The following is a 15,740-nucleotide window of genomic DNA, read 5'->3' on the forward strand; positions in this document are numbered from 1 at the left end:
GTTACATTATTTTCAATCTGTTTAACACGTTCACGGACAGAAAAAATTTCAGTGAGCTGCAAACATAGACAGGCAATTTTTGTTGAAACTAGTTGTACTATCCGAAATCTGATTACACATAAACAATAATAGTACGTTAACTAGTACTGTCATTAGTAATGACAGTTGGTCATTACTCTGAAATGTATATTAATTACAAAAACTTAAGGTTGTATCAAATTAAATGAATAAAAATTGGCTTTAAAATTTGAATGCTACAGCATTCATGTCATTTCGCATCACTATGAAAATGAATGCTACAGCATTCACGTCCGCGAACGTGTTAACATAATCAAAAATAGATTAACCCTTAGCACTCGAATGGTGACTGTAAGGCACCAATAAAAATTATCAGTATCATTATTCAAAATATTCTTTACGTTATTAAATTTGTTTGTATTGAATAAATTACTAAACATTTCATTCTTGTACGAGTAAATCGTGCCATTTTCGTATGCATGACATGACAAGAAATATACAGAAGGTAAATATTCTAGGTCGGAAGAAATGTTTCGTTTTCGAGTTAAAATAGCTTCGAGTGCAAAGGGTTAAATCTTTATTTCACTCCAGTTTGTTGCAGTTCATATACAAAGTTTTTATTCTGCGTAAAGATCCGCAGTCACGAGTGACCGAAGTTGAAAACTTCGGTTTTGAATCATCCACCGAATGGCGTCTGCGTCGCGAAAGGGTAGCGCGTCGGAAACGGAAACGGAAACGGAAATGAGGAAAAGGGAGAATATACATTTCGCAATGTAAGGGTAAACACTTCACGCGAAGCAACGAAACGCTTCTTGCGAACGAATCGTTTTTCAAAATCGTATAGAGCGTTGCTCCAATGTTTTCCCAGGTGTATCGGACACAAATGAGGAAAAGTGATAAACCGTATATAATCCGGTCCGGTTCCTGGCCGCGCGTTTTTCCTCGTATGGCGGACGCGAGCGAAAGCAGCGCGAAGGACTTAAACGATCGATGGGCCCTTAATTTGGTTCCGTGTTTCGTTACAATGCACCACTCGCCGGTGCACAACATCGAACAGCCGGAGTGCACTTTGCCGCTGCAGATAGTCAACAGCACTTGCAACGTGTGCGCGGAGCAGCAGCGGGGTTCCCGCTTCGGCTCGGATCTCGCGAATCTATCGACGTCGAGGCTCTCTCTCTCTCTCTCTCTCTCTCTCTCTCTCTCTCTCTCTCTCTCTCTGTCTCTCTCTCTGTCTGTATCTCTCTTTGTATCTCTCTCTCTCCCCCCTACCCCTCTCTCTCTCTCTCTCTCTCTCTCTCTCTCTGTCTCTGTCTCTCTCTCTCTCTGTCTGTATCTCTCTTTGTATCTCTCTCCCCCCCCTCTCTCTCTCTCTCTCTCTGTCTCTGTCTCTGTCTCTCTCTCTGTCTGTATCTCTCTTTGTATCTCTCTCTCTCACCCCTTCCTCTCTCTCTCTCTCTCTCTCTCTCTCTCTCTCTCTCTCTCTCTCTCTCTCTCTCTCTCTCTCTCTCTCTCTCTGTATCTCTCTCTCTCTCTTTCTCTCTCGCCATATACGTGTGTGTTTCTCTCTCCTCCCTTGCTACCGCCCTCGTCGGGGGCTGTTTACCCTCTTTCTTCCGGCGCAGGCTTGAGCGAACGTGTGCGGATTCCAGAATTCAGCACGGTGCATACGCACCCGTTACACGTGTTCATTTTTCGCACGTTTCCGAGCGCGCATGCCAGTCGCCTAATCGTGGTACTATACGGTTGTTCGGAAAGTAATTTCGTTTTTCGGAACGGAGGACGTAATTGTATTTTTCCGCAGCCGACTTCACACAAAAGCTGTGATTATACATTTTGACAGCTGATACGGCAAGGTTTTTATTTATTGTATATCGTTCATTTTAACACTAGGCTTACGGAGCATTGAAAGTGAGTATTTTACATTGCTTTATAAAAATAAGAAGAATGTGTCTATTCAAGTTTTTCAGCCATTTTGTAAATAATACATACCTAAGGAAATAAGTCTGTTGAGTAATTCCACGCAGATGGATCTTCACAATCTCAATAATCGTGGATTAATAATATTAGAATCCGTCATTTTGACGGGTCCCGTAAACCTAGTGTTAAAGTGGTCGCATTAACAGCTAGGTCATTAGCGACCACATCGATTACAATTGAACGTAAAAGAGAAGGTTACGGTTAATATTTACATTGTGGAGGGGTACAGCAAAAAAGAAATTTGTAACAGTTTATATATGTCAATAGATGCCATTAGTTCGGTGCCCTATCGAATATGAAAAGTCGAAAGCAGCATTTTCGGCAACTTTACTTTTTTTACTATTGAAAAGGTAAAAATGCTGTACGAGAAAGAAAAACATTATTTGATGCGCATGGAGAAGATGGTACTGATAGAACGCCAGTGACAAAACTGGTTTGCAAAATTTCGTTGCAACAATTTTGATGTTGAAGATGCACCACGTTCTGGAAAGCCGGTTGAAGGTGATAAAGCTAAAATTGGGTAATTGTGTACTTCGAGATTGCACCAAAATGGAGAATATATGATTAAATATTTATACATTATAAGAAAATAGTCTTTCAATTTTCACCAAAAAAAAAAAAAAACGAAATTACTTTCCGAACAACCCAATATTAATTGGAACATTCTGCACGTTCATTGGATTATCCGAATCTGCTGAAGCAAACCAATCTAAATCGATTTTTCCTTTTTTTCTCGAAAGACGCGCAATTGCAATTAATTGCACCCCAGCGCGAGGAACTAGAAATTTAGAAATTCTGAAAAATCGTGAAAATTTATAATAATTGTTGCGAATGCATGTCGATGTGAGATAATATACATCCAAAGGGACACCCAATCTTCAGCAACTTTTGGATGTTCTGTATACGATAAAGTCAACATCGACACAAAATGAAAGAAATTTTTCTACGGCTACAGATTTTGTTACAAAAAAAAAAAAGAAGTAGATTGTCTGATTCTACATTAGACGCATTATGTTTCTTAACACTAGATTTACGAGACCCGTCAAAATGACGGACTGGAGATTTTTTAATTTACAATTATTAAGAGTGCATGAACGCACTTGCGAAGAATTGTTCGATAGATTCATTTCTCCGAGCACATTTTACAATAAAAATGGCTGAAAATCTGAATAACCCCAATTTCGTTATTTTTACAACGCAATGTAAAATAGTTACTTTTAGTGCCCCCGTAAACCTAGTGTTAAGAAGTCATTTCAAAAGAAAAGCGTAATGTTTCACTTTATAAAAGTTTGGTTTTAAATAAACGAATTTATCGGTTATACATTTATCGTCTATTTTTTCCTTGTTATCAAAGTTATGTACATATTGAACAGGAATGAACACCGAGTTAAAGTTTTTTGCCCTTTCGATAAATATTATTAACGATATTCCAAATATTATAAGTTTCCCGAATGTTTTTTCATTTTATTAAAAATTCTCGAGAAATATAGTCTTATTTCTCATTTCTCGAGAAATGAAAAATGTTGAGAAATCAGGAACACTAATCCGTGAATACCCGATACCGAAAACGTATGCATAACTCGCGGAGACCGTTTCCCGCGCAACAACAATTCTGGTAGCTGGTACGGATATTAGTTTGTTGGTTACGTAAACGACAGCCTGCAGACCGTGGCGTCGCGTCGCGTCAACGTATTTTTAGTGGAGCCGAAGAAAGATGGTGGGCGCCATTCCACCCTCGAAGGGCTTACGGCTCACGGCTTATGTCAGGGTTTCGCGAAGGATATTCTGCTCTTCGACTTTCGAGCTTAGGCTGAAATTGTATACGTCAACGAACGTAAACGAATCGATCGCCCCTTAAGGGACCCGTGACGTTTGGGGTCGGCAAAGGGTTTTCCCTTTAAACGCGAATCGGCCGGGGAAGGGTAAATCGACGGAATATTCTTTCGGTATCGGGGAAAGAGATAAAACTCGAGCAGACTATAGGTGATACCGAACGTGATTCGTGGTCCGTCGATGAAACGAATTAGGCGAATACTTGTTCAGGAGACCGGAAACCGTTAAATTCTCGTTTCGAGTCAGTCGCGCCGTTCTGGTGACTCTTAGACGAAATCTGAGGTTGAAAGATACAAGGCACGCTGGAAACCTAAGAGTCATATCCGTCTACAAGTCATAAAAGCCTATGACTGCTAAACGATAGTGACAAGAAGACTGAGAAAATATCTTTCGCCGCGGTGGTGTGGGTAGTTTCAGTGACTCCTAATTGTGAGGTTGGCACCGACTCGTAACGAGAATTCACTGTATAATGTTTCCAGCAAATTTCTGATTTATATCGTCTGATTTAGACGGCGGGGCTCGATGCATCGAAGCAGTTAGTTCCGAAGCGGCAACCTCGCCTCGTCTTGAACAGTTTCTCCGCTTCGTTTAGAAGCGGCGCAGACCCATTCGGAGGTTTATCGGCCAGACGACCAGCAAATTGCAGCCCGCAACGAGAGAGCATCTCTCGCCGGGGTCTGGCTTTAACGGCAACTTTGTGCCAAGTATTATTCTCTCGCGAAACATACGCGGCGTTCCCGGCTGCTCGTGCAGCTGTAAAAGATTGCCTCGGATGGCCCCTGATAATTACCGAAACTGCACCGTGCTCCGTGCAACATTTGGATTTTTCGGTCGTTTATTTGTTCGTTCGACTTGCCCACCGCCGCACAGTGGTTCAGATTGGAGAATCGTGTGACATTTTTGTATAACTTTGAAACCGTATGTGATATTAACGTGCAACCCGAACCAGATAATGTTGAATTGTTAACCTACGGATAGACCAAAGAAGAATTGTATCACAATTGTTGTTGTTGTTACTATTACTATTATTTTCATTACACTTTTTATTTTAAATATTTATTAAATCTAAAGCTTCTGCTTCTAACAGCCTGACTTTTTCTCTGTATGATTTTGTTCTAATGCTAGATATATACGGATCAGATGTTAAAAGTAATCGATTCAATATGTCTTCGTTCGTGCATAATCTTGAATTTTTTCGCGTGTTTCTACATCGTATGCGCTTGAAATCTTTATGACGCGTTTCTTGGGCCTCCTCTGAAAGTTGCCCTATTGGCAACAACGCATTTTTTATCATTTCCGCCCCATGTGTTAGTATTTTATGAATTGACGCTGGCATGTAATACCATACATAATTGTTTACATAATGCATTGCCGCATCTTGTGCATATTTTTTAAATTTTACTATGTCCACTGTGTAGGGCGATGAAATGATCTATAATAAAAAATGAATATACATATACTATTAAAAATTTCCAAATGTTTTGAAAAGGAAGTACCTGAAGTATAACGTGGAACCTTTTAATTAATTTTATATCAATTCCCGTGATTTCGGCTGATATTTTAGCGTTGGAGAAAAGCTTTCGGGCTGTATTACCATCGTTCGATGACTCTTCTCCTTGCAGAGTTTCATCAATTCATGCGATACCGCGTCCAACATTAATAGCTTTAAACAATAATAATTTGAGCAGTGGGACAAGGGGGGAATTAATTCTTTCATGATTATTTAGAGGAAGGTGTGCCGAACATATTCCCGTTTGTTAGAGCCTGGGATCTTTTGAGATAAAAAAGATCTCCTCCGACAAACATATAAAATTTTTTAAATCTGTCACGTATCATTCAGCATTATTTTTTAAATATATTATTATTAGTTATTACTAAAAAAATATATGGTATTAGGACCTTGAATAAGTTCTCGCTGTTTCTTTTACAAAATAAAAGCTTTTACCCAATGTCCTTGCTTCTGGATCATTCCTAAAACTTTTAAACGTTATGAAACAGTTGACTCATCTACTTGTAATGTTTTTCCAAGTTCTGCTAGCGTCTGACATCGGTCTTGATCGAGTAATTCCTCCAACTTTTCGTCTTCAAATTTTTTCGGTGCGCCAAAACGTTCTTTATCCTCAAGTTCAAAATCATTATTTTTGAAGCGTCGAAACCAGTCTCTGCATGTCGTATCCGACAAAGCATTGTCACCATAAGTCTCAACAAGAATTCTATGTGCTTCAGCTACAGATTTCTTTTGAATAAAGTAGTGCAATAAAATTCCCCGCAAATACACTTTATTTGGCACAAAAGTAGACATTTTCAGAACTAAGAAAAAATTACTTTGTTTACACTAAAGTGAACTACCATACACTGAAATTTAAGGTTAGATACACTACTGCCTTGCATGTGTGTTACCATTCAAAATTCCGCGAACGGGGTACTGCTACTGCCATTTTTGAAGAAACAGCGAGAACTTATTCAAGGTCCTAATATCTTATTGGAAAGGGATGCTCTATATCATGCAAAAAAAAAAAAAAAATTAAGAGAAAATATGGGACGAGACGATGAGGACATCGCAAAGAACTTGAGCAATTTTTCTTGGTGAAATATGCTACGTTCAAAACGTTCAACTCTAAATGATCATAGAAACTAAAATATGTATTCAATTTCATTAATTTCTTCATTCTCGAGGTCTCTAGACATTTACGAAGCAATACAAATTGATTGGTTTTCAATTTCGAAAAGTCGACTTTTTGGTCGAATGTACCTACATTCTGCGATCCGGACCACTGCGCGCCGATCCACGACGAGAGTTACTTCGAATCGACGCGTTCGCTCGGTACCGTTTCGAATTTCCCGGCGATTCGAACCCGAAAAAATAAGAATAAGAAAAGCGACCCGCCTGCCGAGAAAACAACTGCATCGCGGCCGTTGGATTAAAAATAACGTCCCACGTGGAGCGAGAGGGAAGCGCACGGCGCGGCGCGGCGGCATTCCGTTTTGAAAAATTCAGCGTCGCGGTTCCCCGCTGCGTCGCGAACGCGAAAACACGTCCAGGCACCTCTCGCGATACGAAAAGCGTGATCGAAAGCTTCGCGGAAACATCCTCGCACGACCCAATTCCATCCAAACGATGCAACGAGTCGAGTCGGCTGTGTACACGGTGTCCCAATATTCGGGGTGAGTCCGAAGAAACAGAACACCTAAATATCCCCGTTACTTTTCGTTGTACAAAAAAAAAAAACTAAATAAATTCCGTGAAAGTGTTGAAAATAAAAAATGTACGAAGGTGAGGACTCTTCACGGCTAAATGAATGTACAGCAGCTCGAGGGAATATTTTTGAACATTTTTGCATAACAGAAATAAAGCAAATGAATCTTACACGTTGAATGTTATTTGTTCCATTTTTCTGGGTTGAAGGTCATTTGTAGGTCATATTGTGTTACACGGATGAATTCGTTATTTTGTCAGCTACAACGTTACGTTAACGAAGATATATCATTCCGTTTAAAGAAACATCGATGACCTTGAAATCTCATGGAAAAATGACCTTGAAAATTTCTGATCTGATTTGCAATAATGCCGCACCAAACGTTGACCTTCTTTACACGTTGATGATCTATGTCTGTCACCCAATGAGTTCCAAGAATTACCATCTTCATCACTTTTGAATGTACATTCATCGGTGAATAAAATTTTGCGATGAAAATCACGTGGTTTGTTGTATTATCCAGTTGGAAAATGCAAGTCTCTGAAGAGAATCAGCATGATTCAATGTTTGATAGTGCGTCATTCTGTAAGGGTGTCCTTGTTACTCTTTCGTTTATTTCCATACTTTATTTCTATCAAGTTCTTTATTAATTTAGTTAAGAGAAGATATTGTCCTTTACTATTTCTTCTGTAACATGTGCAGATTCATTATTAACACTAGAATTACGGGACCCGTCAAAATGGCGGGTTCTAATATTTCTAATTTCCGATTATTGAAATTGTAACGAGGTATTCCCGAGAAATTATTTAATAAATTTATTTCTTTGGGTATATATTGTAAAAAAATGGCTAAAAATTTGGATAGACACATTTTTCTTAATTTTATAAACCAATGTAAAACAGTCACTTTTAGTGCTCCGTAAATCTAGTGTTAAAAATTACATCCTTCATTTTTTGAAAAATGTGAATTCATACATTGGAATTCATTTTCCGTCCAATGGAGGCGTTCTCGAGAAAAACGTCTCAGACAAAACTTTTACATTTTTTTGCGTACAATTTGAATATGCAATAAAAAGTACCAGGTCCCATTTAAAAAAACGACTCTCGGTTTGAAAATCCTATTTCCGGTTAGTGCCGGAAATTGCAACTATCACCATTCGATAGAGCGTGCTCGAATTGGTTACTAAAATTTGTTTAGTTTTCAATAAAAATCACTCTCCACCACCAATATATATATATACATTTTTTTTCCTTAAAAGTGGAAAAATTGCCATTTCTCACGATTTTCGACTTAAAATCGCACTTTTAATCGTTTATAACTCGTAAACGAATGAACCAATATCGGTGAAATTTTCAGCATGGATATAATTTATTCGAGCGAACCAAACACATTCTTCAAATTTTCAATACAGGCTCAGATAAAAAAGCTGAACAAAACCAACTTTTACTATTTCCTTTGCGATTCCGACCAATTCAAACTTTTTTCAAAAACTTTTTACACCTCGTCTAATAAACTAATCCTTCTAACTTCTCAATAACATTCAAGTCATTTGATCTAATTTTTAAAATGTTATGTTGCTTCAAATAGTGTAGACTCAGTTTTGCTCGTTATTGTATATATATATATATGTGTGTGTGTGTGTGTGTGCAGAATGAAGTTTTCTCGTACGAGGTCTCGTTTCCGAGGAGTCTAAAAATTCGTCGAGCAATAAGTACGCGACTTTCCGCATTTTCTCGGAATATTTCGTTCGTGTAAAGAAATGGCCCGCGAGTGCACTCTCTGGGTACGCGTCGATAAATAAGCCGCAGACGCCCGTAGGAAATTTGCATAATCGTTCAACGTAAACAGTCGTCTCGCGGTTTCTCCCTCTCTAACCGCGGCAAGTATTTTCATTCGATTTGCGTACTCCGTTAAACGCGTCGGACGCCCCAGCCCGGCCCGGCCCGGCCCGGCCCGGCCCGTGCCCGCCGCGGGCCGAGGGCTCGCGACGATAACAAACCCACCGGCATTTAGGGGAATCGGGGGTGGACTCTTGAAACACCGAACGCGCGAGGACAGGGGGACGATAATTTTAACCGAACGGAGCGATAAGAAATGAACGGACCCGTACGATAACGGGACCGTTTTCCACGAGAATCCTACGACCGATCAAAGGGTGCCGGTTCTCTTTGTTATCGGTTTCTCGATTCGACGCGAACCCGAGCCGACACGGACAGCACGACCGAGCTTTCGTTGGTTTCCGTCGAGAATTTCTCGGTTTCGTCCGTTCGGTATACTAAACTGGTTCCGCTCACAGTTCACGGTTTCCTCTTGACGTAGGAGGGAAACGCGGAACTAGCCTCGGCTCTGCGATCGATAACAGAATCGCCTATCGCACGGCAGAACTCGGAAAGAAGTACAGGGTGTCGCAAAAATATGCTCCCGGTCGAAACGCACGGATTCGGTTTACGCGAGTCGAAAGCTTCTCTTTGCTTGTCGAGATGTCGATTATCAAAAGTTGCCGGTTTTTTCTTTTTTTATTAAGCATTTGAAACCCTTCTGGGTTTATTTCGCTTTACAGCAATGATATAAGTGGGTACAATAATGTAGAATACAGAAATAATACAAGAAGAATACAATAACAATGTCCGTGAACACTAAGTATGCAGATTGCAATTTTTGAGAGAAGAATGAATACTCTGACAAGCTTCAATATTTGGCTTCGCTACGAGTGTGTCTACGTTAAGAGGTCATTTGAAACCCTTCTGGGTTTATTTCGCTTTAGAGGAATGATATAAGTGGGTACAATAATGTAGAATACAGACATAATACAGGAAGAATACAATAATAATACAAGTGAATACAATAACAATGTCCGTTAACACTAAATATGCAGATTGCAATTTTTGAGAAAAGAATGAATACTAAGACAAGCTTCAATATTTCGCTTCGCTATGAGTGTGTCTGCATTAAAAGGTCATTTGAAACCCTTCTGGGTTTATTTCGCTTTACAGGAATGATATAAGTGGGTACAATAATACAGAATACAGAAATAATACAAGAAGAATACAATAACAATACAGATGAATACAATAACAATGTCCGTTAACACTAAATATGCAGATTGCAATTTTTGAGAAAAGAATGAATACTAAGACAAGCTTCAATATTTGGCTTCGCTGTGAGTGTGTCTACGTTAAGAGGTAGTTGAAGGCCCATACTAAGTAGGGCATTTGTTAGTTTGCGTCTTTGTGGATTATACAATTCGCATTGCCATATTATATGATCAAGGGTTTCGCAGTCCCGATTGCATTTGCACTGGCTATCATTGATAATACCTAACCGCGCTAATGAATCAGCCAGGTTATGGTGATCGGAACGCATTCTGTTAACTGTAACAAAAGTTGCCGGTTCTTACGATCTTAGGGCTGTCGCGGCAGGTTGCCTCTCCTTAGGGGAATACTCCCCGATCGAAGTCACCGAGTTGCTAGCAATTACCAATTTCCAAACGCCGCGCCGATCTCGATATATTTGAAACGACTCGAGGATGCTACGAAATTTTTTGATTCGTACGCGCGTCACGATTTTTTTCTCGAGTCACATACTTTCGACGCAGCTTGTAGAATTTTCCGGGGCACACGATACACGCCACCACGCTACACGCTATGCGACCCGCTCGCCGGTTCGTGCCGTTTCCTGCCGTTTCGTGCCGTTTCGCGCGTTCGCTCTCGCGTGATCTATCACAGCGAGCGATAATAATTACTTCTCTGCGCATATGCGACGTCGAAACCGAGAAACCGCGCTCCCGATTCGCTCGATTCGGAGCGATCGCGGTTTCAATAGACCCTATACAGTAAATTATCGTTGTACGTCAGCGCCAATCTCACGTTTATAAGTCAGTGGAACACCTCACACCACCGCGGTGAGTGGCCACTACTAATCCAATTACAAAACTTCGTTTTTTATGAAACTTTTACCGACATATTCGTGGCATTTTTCTGGTTAAAATGAAACCAAATATGATATAATTCCGATGACATTTGCGTGTGCAACGAACGATGAAAGTTACTTCCCATAACAATTACATTAACGGAAAATTAGTGTAAATGTGATCCGAATTATATCGCATTTGATATGATTTTAATCGGAATAATGCCACAAATATATTGGTGAGAGTCTCATAAAAAAATAATTAATAACAAAGAAGTTAAATTTTTCATTTAAAGGCCTGCGCTCACGCGGGCTTTGATCTGCGCCGGCGGCCGCGACTCTTCGCGGCTCTTTCCTACCCATACGCTGTGCTTCTCTGTGTTCGAAACTTTTATCGCTTGTTGCACAAGTAAATATCATCGGAATTATATCAGTTTCATTTTAATCAGAAAAATGCCACGAATATGTTGGTAAAAGTTTCATGAAAAAATAACGAAAAATAAAGAAGTTTTGTAATTGGATTAGTAGTGGTCTTCTGGTCTCACACCGATATAGCCGACAATGTGTGGCACACTCCTCGTCGACGACGGCCCTCGAGCTTCGCTGTCCGCTTCTCCGTGCAACATTATATCGGAGACGGATATTCCTTCCGTTTGAACGTCAGTCGCGTTTGTATGTCATAGGTTTCTTATGACTTACAAACGGTATGACTCTTAGGTTTTCAGCGTGCCCTGTGTACTTCAAATGGGACGCTCGGCGAGAACCACCGATTCGTATGAGTGTCAGTGAAAAGAACGGCGGTAGTGACTTACAACGATAATTTACTGTAGTGCCGGACAATAAAAAGTTTCTTCGATTCTTTTGTCGCCCGGTAAACTTCGTACCATTCACCGGTAGCGTATCGACCTGAAGACGCTCGGTGTTACTTGCCAGAGATTTGTTCGACCGCAGGAAACGTTTCGGTTTTCCAAAAGCGGAAATCGCGCGAGGGGGCTGGTTCTATTCGCGAACGCCGCCGGGTTAAAGACGGACTAATGACCGCGTTAAACTTTCATCGACTGGAGACATCGAGTCGAAGTCTCGGTTTGATCGGGTTCCAATCAGTCTTGGTCATTACGAATTTATAAAACCGCGCTCGAAACGTCACCCACGCTGACACGTTCGCGCGATCGTTCGATCTCTACGGGAAAGGAGGTATGCGATATACCGCGGACGGTACATATCGTGTATCGATTAATATCGTGCCGTGTTGACTCGGGACGCGTCTCGATTTACGATCCATAGTTTTGTCTGCCACTTCCCGCGACTCTCAATTCCATAAACCCTCTAAGAAGTGTCCACACCTTTCCTTTAGGGTCCGTCGTAATAAGTAAGAATTTCATAGTTTTCGATTTACGATCCAGTCCGTTTTTTTTCGTCAACCTCGTCAATTCGTTTCTCGCCGTTGCCGCGTTCGATTCTTTCATTTTTGCGCGATACACAGGCTCACGAAAGTATTCGAACGCCCTTTAAAAGTGTATAAGTTTTTTTAAATTCGATCGAGCGACCTGACATTTTTTTAGCAATTAGAAGAAATGGTTTACCAAATGAGGTGCAAAAAAGATTTTGAAAAAACTGCGATTGGTAAGAATTACACGAGAAAATAAAAATGGTACTTTTTATAACTTTATATTTGTGCCTGTACTGAAAATTTCATCGAAATCGATTAATATACACACGGGCTACAACTTCTCCAAATGATGTGCAAAAAAGATGAAAAAATTGCAATTGGTAAGAATTACATGAGAAAATAAAAATGGTACTTTTTATAACTTTATATTTGAGCCTGTACTGAAAATTTCATCGAAATCGATTAATGTACACACGGGCTACAAATTCTCCAAATGATGTGCAAAAAAGATTTCGAAAAAATTGCAATTGGTAAGAATTACATGAGATAATAAAAATGGTACTTTTCATAACTTTATATTTGAGCCTGTACCTTATATTGAACCTGAGAAAATAAAAATGGTACTTTTTATAACTTTATATTTGAGCCTGTACTTTATATTGAACCTGAGAAAATAAAAATGGTACTTTTTACAAATTTTTCATTTGAGCCTGTACTGAAAATTTAAAATATGCGTTTTGTAGATCTGAGTTAGTTATACGCATGCTGAAAATTTCATCGAAATCGATTGATATACACACGAGCTACAAGTAGTTAAAAGTGGGAAAATTGCCATTTTTCACGATTTTCGACTAAAAATCGCACTTTTAATCGTTTATAACTCGTAAACGAGGCAACCAATATCCATGAAATTTTCAGCATGAATATAATTTATTCGAGTCAATAGGACACGCTTGTTAAATTTTCAATACAGGCTCAGATAAAAAAGCTGAACAAAACCAACTTGTACTATTTCTTTTGCGATTCCGACCAATCCAAATTGTTTACACCTCGTCTAATCAACTAATCCTTCTAACTTCTCAATAACATTCAAGTGATTTGATCTAATGTTAAAAAAGTTGTGTTATTTCAAACAGCGTGTGATCAGTTTTGCTCCTTACCGTGTACTATTTTAAAGGGCGTTTGGACACTCTCGTGGGCCAGTGTAGATCTAATCGTGTTCGACGCGAGTGCAAAGATTGGTCGCCGAAAAACCGATAGAAGGGTAGAAAAGCAGATGTTTAGCGAGCGCTCCCACTCTGCTCGGACAACAGGCTCCATTTACTTTGGCCGATCTTATCGCGTCGTCCCTGATCAATCCATTAACCACTCGACTTCCTGTAAATTGTGCGCAGAGGGAATAGCGAATGGGTTCGGATCGAAACGACCGGCGCACAGTGGTGCCAAGGCGGCAAAAAATCCAGTTTATAAATTTTCGATTTTCATAAAAAAAAATTATTTTTGTATAGCCTAATAGCGCGTGCATGATGTGCCAAAGTCTGATTTTTGAAAAGAAACTTTTTTACGGAGATATACGCATGGTGAATAACCATTTCTTCGCTCCTGGGAATTCATCAGTTTTCAGTGCGATAGTTGTGTAATTACTCCGCCTATAGTTGAATACTTAGGGGTCTACAAATCATATGGGTTATTGCAAATGGCTTCAACTGTTAACTGGCAAAAAAGTTTTTCAAAAAAAGTTGTTTAACATTAAGTAATATGGACTAATCTGAAGCCTCTTTGCGTTACGCTCAATTTTTATTTATGGAGGAATACAGCAAATCCTTTGAATAGCTTCGATCTGGAACTAATAGTTTTGGTAAGTTATAATATTGATCTAGTTTTGTGCAAAATTTCATGAGATACTTCGAGATGCTTTCGCCGCAATTTAAGTTTAAATATCAACTTTCGAAATTTCCAAGAATGAATCGCGCGGAAGTCACGCTTATTTGATGTTTCAGGTAAAATTTTTAAGGGATACATATCAGATTATAAAAAAAGTGACATTCATACATAGAAAAAAATATTTAATAACAATTTTTTATGTTAAATAAACGAGGTTTTCGTTCACTGTAACACTGTTGCAAAAATGCAACAGGTATTTTTTGGTAGTGTTCCACTGAACGCTGTAAAAATAATTTATGTAAGATAAAAAAAACGGTTATTAAATATTTTTTTATACATAAAAAGTTAATAAATCATATGCACTTCACATTTTTCTTTATTATTTAGAAATATTCCTAAAAAATTTCACCTGGAACATCAAATAATCGTAACTTCCGCACGATTCACTCTTGGAAATTCTGGAAGTTGATATTTAAACTTAAATTGCGGCGAAAGGGTCTCGAAGGGTCCCATGATTTTTTGGCACAAGGTTAGATCAATATTACACCTTGCCAAAACGATTAGTTCCAGACCAAAATCTATTAAAGGATTTGTTGTATGCTTCCATAAATAAAAAATGGGCAGAAAACAGAGATTTTCGATTAGCCCATATTACTTAATGTTAACAACTTTTTACAAAAATTTTTTTTTGCCAAATAAGCGTTGTACCTGTGGCAATCTGTCCACAAATTTTCAAACAAATTCGTTGGATAGTTTCGTTTCTACAGATTTTTGCCGCTTTTTGTACATTTGGCACCACTGTGCGGCGCACAGTGGGCAATTTGGACGAAATCGGATTCAAAATCGATAGAGCGATGAAATTTTTTTTAAATGAAAGCTGCAACTTTGTAGAACATGGGAAAAATAGGGAGATTATTACCATCCAATCATTTCAACGAAAAAATGATTTCATTAGTTTTTGTCACAAAAATCTATTTTTTGCAAAATCCTGAGGTCGTACACAAATTTTGAGACCAGATTTGAAATCAGCGTGAAAGAATCTATGGGAAATGACGTATAGCATGTTAAAACAAAATTTTTTCCGCGCGTGGTATTGGAAAAACTAAAATTTTCTTGAATTTGTGCGCGTTTAACGAATTTTCTCGAGGTTAGAAAACGTTCGTACCACAATCTCTCTATTTTTCCCATATTCTACAAAGTTGCAGCTTTCATTTAAAAAAGATTTCATCGCTCTACCTCGTTTCTATCGAAAGTTCCTTGATTTTGAATCCGATTTCGTCCAAATTGCCCACTGTGCGGCGCGGCGCGGACGCCGGATGCGTTCATCCTGCTAATTGCGCGCGAACGCTGCCCCGAAGTGCCCCGCAGCCCTGGGTCAGGGCAACGAGCGCTCTCCGCTCTAAGAGTACATCCTATTTCCCTTGGAGCGAAACGAAGGCAAACAATGTCTGACGGCGTTTCGTCACGCATTCTCTCTCTCTCTCTCTCTCTCTCTCTCTCTCTCTCTCTCTCTTTCTCCGTACCCCAAGGAG

The 15,740-nt window shown here is 39.4% G+C and overlaps 1 protein-coding gene across 2 annotated transcripts in view; it reads right to left on the minus strand.

Annotated features, from left to right (window-relative positions):
* The window catches only part of LOC143365797 (uncharacterized), a 91,126-nt gene that overhangs the window by 17,083 nt on the left and 58,303 nt on the right, over positions 1-15,740 (minus strand). The window lies entirely within an intron of this gene.

Source organism: Halictus rubicundus, chromosome 2, assembly GCF_050948215.1.
Source record: "Halictus rubicundus isolate RS-2024b chromosome 2, iyHalRubi1_principal, whole genome shotgun sequence".
Classification (NCBI taxonomy): Eukaryota; Metazoa; Arthropoda; class Insecta; order Hymenoptera; family Halictidae; genus Halictus; species Halictus rubicundus.